Raw genomic sequence first — 11789 nt, forward strand, 5'->3', positions numbered from 1 at the left:
GATCCCATCCATTTTGGCTTCGCATATATTCACGATACTCATCAGCAGTCTTCATTAATTCATGGTAGCTGGATGCTGGCGGCTCTTCGTAATTACCGGCTGAATCTACGCTGGTCATATCGTACATGTTCATATCGTCTACATTGATACTTGGTTCGACTGAGAAAATTGGATCGCAGTTATATATTGGTAACGGATCCATAACTTGAGGCAAAGCTTTCTCGTAAAACTGTGGAAATTCTGGTAGTAATTTGATAGAACTACTGGTACTGCTTCTGCTGGTCATAGCTAACACTTGTTAACTCTTATGGCGAATCGAGAAATGGATACTAAGATCCAAAATTGTAAGGTCTTATATACTGTAAAATTAATTGAAATATCCGATAGAACCAGACACAACCAGATTTCACCGGTTTTCACACATTGACTAAGATCTATACTCTATTTATTTTATTTATTTATTTTACTCTTTTGATTATTTTCTTTTCACTTATTATTTATTCTCACTTTATTTTTATCGCCATATCTACTAGCTTCCATCTACATGTACAAATATTAAAACATATTAAAGATTCCCCAAAAGCTAGATCTATATACACATAATTACCCCAATTTCCCCCCTGATGTAGGGACCCTGGTAGGATAGAACTTCCTAACATTTACTAACACTCTCTAATTAAAAGATTCTCTTAAACATTTCCTGTCAAACAAAAAAGTCGGCCAACATTCCCAACAACTACTTTGGATTCATGCAAAAATTAAGCATTGTTCCACTACTTTGACTTCTGGTGAATTTTATTGATATATTCTTTAATATGCTTTTCCGAAAAGAATGGATGATAAATAGAACTCGCCCAATTTGCAAAACCGCAATGCCCCTCAAATAGCGAACGAGTTCTATTCGCAAACCGTGATACCCCTCTAATAGCAAGCATCTTAGATCATTGTATGAGGGCCTGCTTGGAAAGCAGTGCTTGCCACTGAAGTATTTTAAATCCCTCAATAAAGATTTCACAAATCAAATCGGTATAGGAGTCCAGCTCACAGCCTGTCTGTACTAGGTGGTTATATGAATTATGTTGCAATAATTGTGTTGCAATAAGGTAAATAAGGGCTTAACCTGAATAACCCACCACTAATTATTAGTGGTGGGTTATTCAGGTTAAGCTCCTATTTACTTTTGACTGGGCTACCTCTTCCACAACAGTTTAAAAAAAAACACAATACAGTGTCATTCATGTGAAGTCACAAATTTAGCACTCCAGTTCTTAAATATAGTCTGATAAAATGTTCACCTCTTGATTTTTGCTGAATACTGGTACTTTACATTATACTATAACATTGTTTGCCAAATGTGTAGATTGAATGACCAACAAGAAAATGTACGCTCTATACAAAAAGCATATTTGTTTATGGCAGCTATCATTCATGAGATGCATTGTAGATTGATGTCCTGAGGTCCCTTTTTCAAATCATCATGCCCCTGTGAAACAAAAAAATAAGAAGAAGAACATAATTATTTAAAAAGCTTGAATTATAAAACCATTTGATGTATGAGCAATATTATTGCATGCAAATTGCAAAGATGAAATCTACCAACATGAATTTCAACCAATGAATTTCTTGGATCTTGTATTCTATATCTACCTGTAGAAGTTTAAACTGGAGGTATGATTGGGAGGTCTATTTTTGGAGTCAGGGTACTGTGTCAGAACATTCAGCTAGAACAGATTTGAAAGCTGAAGTTGTCTGATGAGTAACGGGGGCAAGGTGGCGCAGCAGTACAGGTTCTACCTAAATAATCAGAGTTTTGCAAGTTTGAGCCCCAGCAGTGCCATCGTCTTGTGCCATTGTATTGAACAAGGCGCTTTACTTCACTTGCCTTTCTCTACCCAGGGGTGAAATGGGGAGCTGTTAGGAATATTGTCCATTTAGCGCCGCCCAAAGGTATGAGCATGCTTTAGGCATTGTATGGCAGCTGACACATTTTAACAACAGCGGAATAAATTTAAAGCGCTTTGATACATGTGAAAGGCGCAGCATAAATGGCAACATTTATTAATGGTGGATGTAAGCAAGTTGTTCCACTCTTTTACTGAATGAAAGAATTGAACATTGTACAATTTGTATCCTCTGAACATTTTCCCCAATACTTGACTTGGCTATGAAACTGCTTAACCCTAACCGCCTCAGGGTTTTTTTTGGCAACAGGAAGGGAAAGAAGGAAGGAATAAAGAGAGAAAACAAAGAGAGAAGTTGTTTGCTCTGGGTGGGATTCGATTTATCCCAATTTTCAACAATTTGTTTTCTGTATTTAGTTTTGATGTTGACTGTAGTCTACTTACCAATTTACAGCAACAGATCAATTGTATCTTCACAGACTCTTTATAGAGATAATTAATCCATTTCCACATTTCCACACATTGATAAGCTAGGTCAACTGCAAACCAAACACACACAAACATAAAATCATTTAATATAAAATATGACTAAGGGACCTATCGTTATTTACAGCAGGGGGAATGGCGGCCCTGATTTGGTAAAATGATCTAACTTGAAATTCAAATCGCTGATTCGAGAAAAAGAGCTTTCAAGTTTGAACACTTGCCATTTTTCTTTTTGAATAAAATAAATTATTAAACAGATCTAATGTCTTAGAAAATATAAAAATCTCATTATTTGGTGGCATGGTGGCGATTTGAGGATGACACCAATGGAAAGAGCGCCCTCACATTATCCATGATATGGATTTATCTCAAAATGTCCTAATTTCAAGTTAGATCGTTTTACCAAATCAGGGCCGAATTGGGCGTTTTGGAAAAAATATCGACAAGAAAATTCGTGTCTGCTCAAAAGTTTCGGATACCCCCTTGTTTTCCCGGGGTGCACCGCTCAGTCCGACACGCCGCTAGTCCGACAACACAAATTCCCTATACTTAGAGGTGAAAATGAAAAGCACGGCGCTAGTCCGAAAAAAAGCATGCGCTAGTCTGAAAATGAAAACCACTGCAACAGTCCGACACGCCGCTAGTCCGAATCTGAAAACACAGTTTTCATTCCGACACGCCGCTAGTCCGAATTACACTGCGCTAGTCCGAATTTGGAAAACTCTTCTTCAGTCCGACACTGCGCTAGTCCGAAACTGAAAACCATGGCGCTAGTCTGAAACTGAAAACCATGGCGCTAGTCCGAAACTGAAAACTACAGCGCTGAAAAACACTGCGCTAGTCCGAATCTGAGAAACACTGCGCTAGTCCGAATATCAGACTAGCGCAGTGTTTCCCCAATTCAAATTCGGACTAGCGCAGTGTTTTTCAAATTCGGACTAGCGCAATCGTTTTCAGTTTCGTACTAGCGCAGTGATTTTTAGATTCGGCACAGTCTCGGACTGAAAGAGTGTTTTCCAGATTCGGACTAGCGCAGTGGTTTTCAATTTCGGACTAGCGCAGTGTTTTTCATTTTCGGACTAACGGCGTGTCGGACTGGCAAAGTGTATTTTAGATTCGGATTGGCGCATGTCGGACTGGTGCAGTGCATTTCAGATTCGGACTAGCGGTAGACCATTATCATACGATCATCAAGGATCTACAAGTGTGCTGCTGTTGCGTGTCGGCGCATGCGCGCTGTCTTATGCTGGTTTCATACTTGCCGCTTTGAAGACGATTTTGCTTCACTGCGCAGTTGACACGTAATCGGCCAATCAGATTATCGGTCTGTTGTTATGATTGTGACTTGCCCACTTCTGTGTTTACGCTCTGCAAGCTCTCAAAATGTAAACAAATGCCGTTCTTCTCTGACAAAAACTGTAGTTTGTACCATGGACGAATTAAATTTCAAACATTTTTTTATACCAGGCATTTAATACACAATACCGGTACCTTTTACAGTTCCATGCATCCTTTGATTGCGTGTAGTCATGGTAGTGTTAGTGTTAGTAGGTATATCACCTCAAAAATAAGGGCAGCAGAAACACGTTATTTAATGTTTCTACATGAATGACCTTTATTAAAGCATAAAAAAAAAAAAAACCGAATTGAAATCGGTCAATGCATTGTGACATAGTGTCAATTTTAAGATGCTCATAAATGGAATGCAAATCTGCCACAAATTGCTATAATGACAAAATTGGCACATTTCGAGATTTTGAAGGTTTATTTGGACACTTGCTTGAAAAAAAGCAACGTTAATTTAAGTATCACAGGTTAATTGCCTATCTTTTTAACTTCGTCAAAGAAAACAAAATTAAAAATCTATCATTGAATAATTATAATAAATTAACCAAATATACTATTTTAGCAATTCCGGCCAATCTGCAGACAAAAAAAAAAAAAAAAAATGACTAAGTTCAGCTAATTAATATGCAAAATTGATGCCAAAAGAAAACCGTACATGATATCAGGGTGCGGTTTTTTCACAAACATATGTATACAAAGTTCTTTCAATTGATAACAAAAAATACACAAAAAGTAATCAATTATGCAAATTAGCTTATTACAGCTAATTATGTATTCATGATATTATTATGTAAATTAGGCATGAGTAATTTTTTTTTCGATGTTTAATGAAAGTCTTTATATTCATCATGAATTTGTCAAGTATGAACCTGTTATGATGTTGAGTAAAGAATGTGCAGTTAATTAATTTAATATAATACAAAAAAAAAACTTCGACATTTTGACGGCGTCTGGAATAGAATTTTCATTTTTCTGTAAATATGGTATGTGTCACCATTGCTCAAAGCCAAATCCGAAAAGTAAAAATAAAAATTCATTTGCAATGAGACTTAAAATTAACATTTTGTTATCTGGATTAACATGGGAAGAGAAACGATAAACGGAACAGCCCCTCTTATACCGCGTATACAAAAATGGTGTGGCCTTGGACACACACAATGGCTTAGAGCTATTGTGGTTTGGAATATTACTCCTTTAAACTCACTTAAAAATGTTTTGTTTCAAATCGTTTTCCTCAAGTGTGCCATTCGTTGTCGACGGAAATAATTTACATGCTTAGAAAGATTAGTATTTCAGCTAAATGGTGGTAGATCTTGATTTTTCAAAAGGCCTATATTTATTCAACAATCCATAAAAATAGGTAGTAGCTCTTAAACGAAGCAATATTTATCTTAAAAAAACCCGATGGTAGTCACAGAAAGGTTTCACACACCATATATCAAAAATTCAAACAATTGTGATAAATAGCACATATGAGGAAAAAGTGGGTAATGGTGAATCCAACGGACGAGGACACAAAACACATCAAGGATCAATAAATGATACAAGAGGATACCTTGAATAATAACAACAGGAAAGAAAAAAAGCAAGGTACACCAACTTGATGTGGGGAAACAAGTAAAATACAGACTAGACAGTATGCAGGGGGACAAAAACATCAGACGTAGGCAGAAGAAGTAGGCAAAGTTCGATAGCCAAAAATTACCAGTTCAAGGCCCACAGAAGTAAGTGCTGAACCTGCAAAAACAACAAGGATCAATGGTAATACAAAACTGCACTAGAACAAGTGATGAAAATCAAGTGATGAAAATCACTGTGCATATAAACAGACACGCTAAACCAAACATCCAGAGTAGGCACAAAACAGGCAAAGTTCGATGGCCAAAAATTGCCAATTCCAGAGCCCACAAAAGTGTCAGGAAAACAGTACACTGGAAGTGATGAAAATCACTGTGTACATAGCAGTGAAACACTTAACAGACAAAAAAAACAACCGACGTTTCGAGCAGATAAACTGCTCTTCTTCAGGGACAGACAACAAAATATAAAGCAAACAACAAGAACTACATGCTGTAGTTTAAAAACAAATTCAAGTCAAAAATTGAAGGCAAGTTCAAATTGAAATAAGTAGCAAAATAAGACAGCAAACTCAGAGCAAAATAAGTTGTGTCTTCTCTCATTGAGAACAAATTCACTACAAAGTTAGAATGGCAAACAATATGTAAATAAGCACCACCACGGGACAATAGAGTATTGTCCTAATTGACAGGAAGTAAATGTCAAGTGGGGTCGCAATCAATAGAGGTTGTAGAGAATGAATAGATAGGATAAGTGGACAAATGTCACTCAAACTTTAATATTATGAGAAAAGTAATGCATATTAAATAAAGAACAAATAATGTTTATAGACCTACACAATACATGTATCAAGAAAAGTGAAAAATAAGCCAAAAATTGCTGGATAAAACACAAGACAATGAAGGTCTCAAATATTAAAGTGTAATATGCATACTGAAAAGAGGGGGAGGCAGAAAAACAGAGAAAGTATGAAAGCATGTGGTCCATGCATGATAAAATTTAATTTCAGTGCATGTACAGATATAGGCCTGCGGATGAAAGTGATAAAGCCAAAAATCACTAAAACCAAAGCACAGTGAAATACCGTTGCAAATTGACATGAAATATGCCAAAATAGGTAGTGATACAGGGACTGCTAAAAGCTGGAAAATATTAGCAAGCAAGGAGGCCTACAATAAGAAGGCCAAATGTGAATTGACACATCAAACAAATAGGCCTACATGTAGGTCCAGAAATAAATGCTAACAAGATCCATAGGCCTAAAGATACACTGGCATGTTAATCTTTAACATTCAAGCCAAGTGGTTGGGTTGTCTGAAGTTTAGAGATCCAGTCTTTCTCAAGTTTCTTTCGCATGAAAGTGTCAGTCTTTGGGGAATGCTACTATTCCTAGATCTGATGCTCTCGAGCCTAAGACGCCAGACTCTGATAATCCAGAACGCATTCCACTGGTCATCACTTACCATCCTTCGCTTCCTAAACTTTCTCAGATACTTCACAAACACTTGCGTATCTTGCATACTTCAGATAGATGTAAGAAGGCAATTCCTAACCTACCCATGGTAGCTTATCGGAGAAGTGCTAACATCAAGGACATGATTGTACGTTCATCCCTACCTCCAGCCCAACCTCCTCCTAGAGGCTCGATTGCATGTGGCTCATGTTCTTTATGTAAGCATGAGATCCACTCTAAACCTAAATGGGGTGGTGGCTCACCAGTCGCACACACCAAGAAAGGGTCGTCTTTCACTAGTTCTTCCACAGGTGAAAGTCATGTCATCCACAAACACCTCAGTTGTCAGAGTGAGAATGTGATCTATCTCATCACATGTGCTAATTGTCAAGTACAGTATGTGGGAGAGACTGGTCGTAGCCTGGAAACCAGACTGACTGAGCATTGTGCTGATGCTCGTCTTAACAGAAATACACCAGTAGCTAAACATTTCAACCTCCCAGGACATTCTGCAAATCACATTACTGTCATGTGTATTGACAAACCCCAAAGACTGACACTTTCATGCGAAAGAAACTTGAGAAAGACTGGATCTCTAAACTTCAGACAACCCAACCACTTGGCTTGAATGTTAAAGATTAACATGCCAGTGTATCTTTAGGCCTATGGATCTTGTTAGCATTTATTTCTGGACCTACATGTAGGCCTATTTGTTTGATGTGTCAATTCACATTTGGCCTTCTTATTGTAGGCCTCCTTGCTTGCTAATATTTTCCAGCTTTTAGCAGTCCCTGTATCACTACCTATTTTGGCATATTTCATGTCAATTTGCAACAGTATTTCACTGTGCTTTGGTTTTAGTGATTTTTTTTTTTATCACTTTCATCCGCAGGCCTATATCTGTACATGCACTGAAATTAAATTTGATCATGCATGGACCACATGCTTTCATACTTTCTCTGTTTTTCTGCCTCCCCTCTTTTCAGTATGCATATTACACTTTAATATTTGAGACCTTCATTGTCTTGTGTTTTATCCAGCAATTTTTGGCTTATTTTTCACTTTTCTTGATACATGTATTGTGTAGGTCTATAAACATTATTTGTTCTTTATTTAATATGCATTACTTTTCTCATAATATTAAAGTTTGAGTGACATTTGTCCACTTATCCTATCTATTCATTCTCTACAACCTCTATTGATTGCGACCCCACTTGACATTTACTTCCTGTCAATTAGGACAATACTCTATTGTCCCGTGGTGGTGCTTATTTACATATTGTTTGCCATTCTAACTTTGTAGTGAATTTGCTCTCAATGAGAGAAGACACAACTTATTTTGCTCTGAGTTTGCTGTCTTATTTTGCTACTTATTTCAATTTGAACTTGCCTTCAATTTTTGACTTGAATTTGTTTTTAAACTACAGCATGTAGTTCTTGTTGTTTGCTTTATATTTTGTTGTCTGTCCCTGAAGAAGAGCAGTTTATCTGCTCGAAACGTCGGTTGTTTTTTTGTCTGTTAAGTGTTTCACTGCTATGTACACAGTGATTTTCATCACTTCCAGTGTACTGTTTTCCTGACACTTTTGTGGGCTCTGGAATTGGCAATTTTTGGCCATCGAACTTTGCCTGTTTTGTGCCTACTCTGGATGTTTGGTTTAGCGTGTCTGTTTATATGCACAGTGATTTTCATCACTTGATTTTCATCACTTGTTCTAGTGCAGTTTTGTATTACCATTGATCCTTGTTGTTTTTGCAGGTTCAGCACTTACTTCTGTGGGCCTTGGAACTGGTAATTTTTGGCTATCGAACTTTGCCTACTTCTTCTGCCTACGTCTGATGTTTTGTCCCCCTGCATACTGTCTAGTCTGTATTTTACTTGTTTCCCCACATCAAGTTGGTGTACCTTGCTTTTTTTCTTTCCACATATGAGGAAATTAATTTTTCTGCATGGATGTTTGCCAAAATTGAACAACTTTCATGCGCGCGCTTTTCAATTTACTGTTATGCTTGCATGCACAGTGTGGCAGAAGTATTGTGCAGCCACTGTGACATGCCTAGTGTTAGGCCTATAATTTGGTTCATCAAGTTCGGTAGTGACCTAGGTGCTTAATTTGCTCGCCGCCCCAGACAAACAAGTACCTAGACCAGTGACTTTGCTTCGCGTAGTGAAGCCGACACTGCTTAGCAACGACTTTGACAAGGACGCATACCCGGACGCAAGCAAGCAGATTAGGCCGTATAAAATTAATGTTTTGGTTCTCGTCCAGAGGATTTTCATGAATTGATGAGGGAGGGAGGTGTTTTTTTTTTTTTTTTTTTTTTTTGTAAAATTAGCATTGTCAGTAGTTTTCGGTCTTCTCCAACAGTGCTCGAGGAAACGATGAGGCCCTTTTTTTTTTTTTTTTTTTTTCTAATTTTTGATGGATAAACCCCCTAGAGTACCACAAAAAGACTTGGAAGTGATGCTTGTTCTCTAATAAACTTATTTATATGTATGAAGATTTCATAAATCATTCCAAAGTCTAAAAAATTGAAAAATCTAAAAAAAAAAAAAATCTGACAAATCCCAGAAATGGAGGAGGGAGGGGACGAGAACCAAAATATTAATTTTACACGGCCTTATGTTCACGTCTACAGAACATGTTGCATTTGACGCGAGCAATAATGGCGCAACAATCACGCAAACGAGCGCGTCTTTCTCTCCAGACATGCACGCTTATTTCTCCGCGTCCGACCACCCGACCAAAATCACCTTGGATACGTGGCTTCACCTACTGCCATGGTTAAGTATGGGCACTTATAGGTCTAGGTGGTATGTCTATGCTTGCCGCAGTATCGAATCGCGCGCGTAAAGTTAAACGCCACGTACACGCACGCGCAACGGGGGCGATTTGTCAGCACGCTTGCGGCACAACCGCGAAAGAGCATTGACATCACTACCAAACTTGAGGTGAACCCACAGAATTAAAAACAGAGAATCAGGACTCGGCCGCCATCTTGATATAGGCATGGAGCAAAAATTAGGGGTATTCGGTTTCCCTCGGAATGCACTCGAGGCATTCGTTGTCATGCAAGCGCGACATGGATGAAGGGCGCATTTGAGAGTCGCACACGCGAGTATCAAGACGCTTCAGATGAGACGCAAAATTGTTTTCGTTCGTCTCCGCGCACCGTCGGCAAGGACCCGAATACCCCCAATTTTCTCCCCATAGCTAACGGCGCGATTGTATGTGGCGGTAGAGGGAGTCCCGGTTCTCCTTCTGTGGGTGAACCAAATTATAACTTTTCAATTAGAGGTAGTCATTGACATTGTGACAACGCCGCCATCTTTTGGGTATATGAGTACCTTGTTGCTAAGATCACCACGTTGACGCTTGACTGAAGAGGTGCGCAACGCGTTGCGACTACCGCGTAATCGACGACGTAATGTCTATCGCATGGCATGCAGTACGGCAGGACCCACTAGATGGCGGATCCCGCGGAAAAGGCTATTGCTGTTGCCGATTGCTCAGACCATTTCGTTCTAATTTCCGGCAGAAACCTAATTCTGGTTCTGGTTCTGGTAAGCCGACGTTGTGCTAAAAGCATATATTAAAGTCAACTTGACCGATGAGCTCGCATGGAGATGTGCAGAAAAAATTAATGAATTGTATTAAGTTGAACATCGCTGCAATGGTTGCGCAGTGATGACTTGAAGCTCTGCAAGGTTTTTGCTTCAACTACTTCGGCAGGCAGTTTATTCCACAGTTCAATTGATGCGGGGAAAAATGAATATTTGTATGCATCAATTCTGGTTGCTGGCTTGATGTATTTCTGGTTATGAGGTCTGCTTGATCTTGGATTTGGTGTGAGATATTTACTCATGGAGATGTCAATTAGTTCATGGCGAATCTTATAGAGCAAAGAAAGTCTGTGCATAAGTAATTAATTAACCTCAGGCTCAGCAAGGTCAAGGACAATGTCAGGAATACGTGTAAGCTCATGAACATATTAAATGAATACATGAATTACGTCCATGTTAACATGTAACAACTAACATCACGACATGATGAACACAAGTTCATAACATGCCAGCAGTGCATCTCACAATTACCAACATGTAAGCTTACAAAATTAAACATTGGCCCGGGACCGGGCGGGACTCAGTCAGGCCTAGTCTCCTCCGCAGCCAGTTTGGTTACGCTCCCTCCACACAAACAGTCTGCCAATTGCCACTTATAACGCCGTTTCTGATTAGCTACACGAATATAGCCGTCGAGCTGTACATACGGGAACTTGATTGACCTCAGTCAGCTGGCGAGAATGCCGCGAGATGGCGGGTCAAACTTGCTCATGAATAATAAAGTAGCCGTCTAGCCGATCGACCAATTGAAAGCTTTGTTTGACGTCAAGCTGGATGACGTCGGCAGAAAATCGTTAGCGAATCAAAAAGGACCAGTTCGTGATCATTGGCAGACTGTTTGTGTGGAGGGAGCGGAACCAAACTGGCTGCTGTGGAGACTAAGTCAGGCCGATCAGACAGTCACATTCTCTCAGAATTCAGCCCCGGCTTCAGCTCACGACAGGCAACTGCAGACAACAAGGCTAGTGGAAAGGTTTGTGTACTCAAAGGAATGATCAATCATGATTTCGATCATAAATCAGGCGACAGGAATGCACATCCGTAATAATTTTACCTTCCTTGGCATGACCCGGAAGTTTTTGACTGATTAAAAAAAATTTAAAAAAAACATTGACAACATCCGATTTCCTCAAAATTTACCCGCAAAAATCAGTTTCTAATTTCGCTTTTATCAACATTCGATTCCAAAAACAAGTATAATGTTTTAAATACCTTGTTTCTGCCGTGTGCCCGATTCTGCAGCAATAAAATATAATCCATTTGGCCCGGCCATTTGGTTCATCTTTGTTGACAAACTCCGCTGAAATTGAAATCCGTCGATGTGTGTGCCTGCCAAATCTCTTTGTGTTTCGCCGCCGACCCTTCGCCCCGCCCACAATTTCTTAAAACTTTTTACAGA

The 11789-nt window shown here is 39.0% G+C and overlaps 1 long non-coding RNA gene across 1 annotated transcript; it reads right to left on the reverse strand.

Annotated features, from left to right (window-relative positions):
• Window positions 1-1162: 1162 nt before the first annotated feature.
• On the reverse strand, window positions 1163-11789 carry LOC140140245 (uncharacterized). Its single transcript, XR_011857227.1, has 3 exons — window positions 11603-11789; window positions 2346-2440; window positions 1163-1483 (listed from the first exon to the last, which is right to left on the reverse strand). It is a non-coding gene; the product is annotated as an uncharacterized lncRNA (long non-coding RNA).

The sequence above is a fragment of the Amphiura filiformis genome, chromosome 19 (genome assembly GCF_039555335.1).
Source record: "Amphiura filiformis chromosome 19, Afil_fr2py, whole genome shotgun sequence".
NCBI lineage: Eukaryota > Metazoa > Echinodermata > Ophiuroidea > Amphilepidida > Amphiuridae > Amphiura > Amphiura filiformis.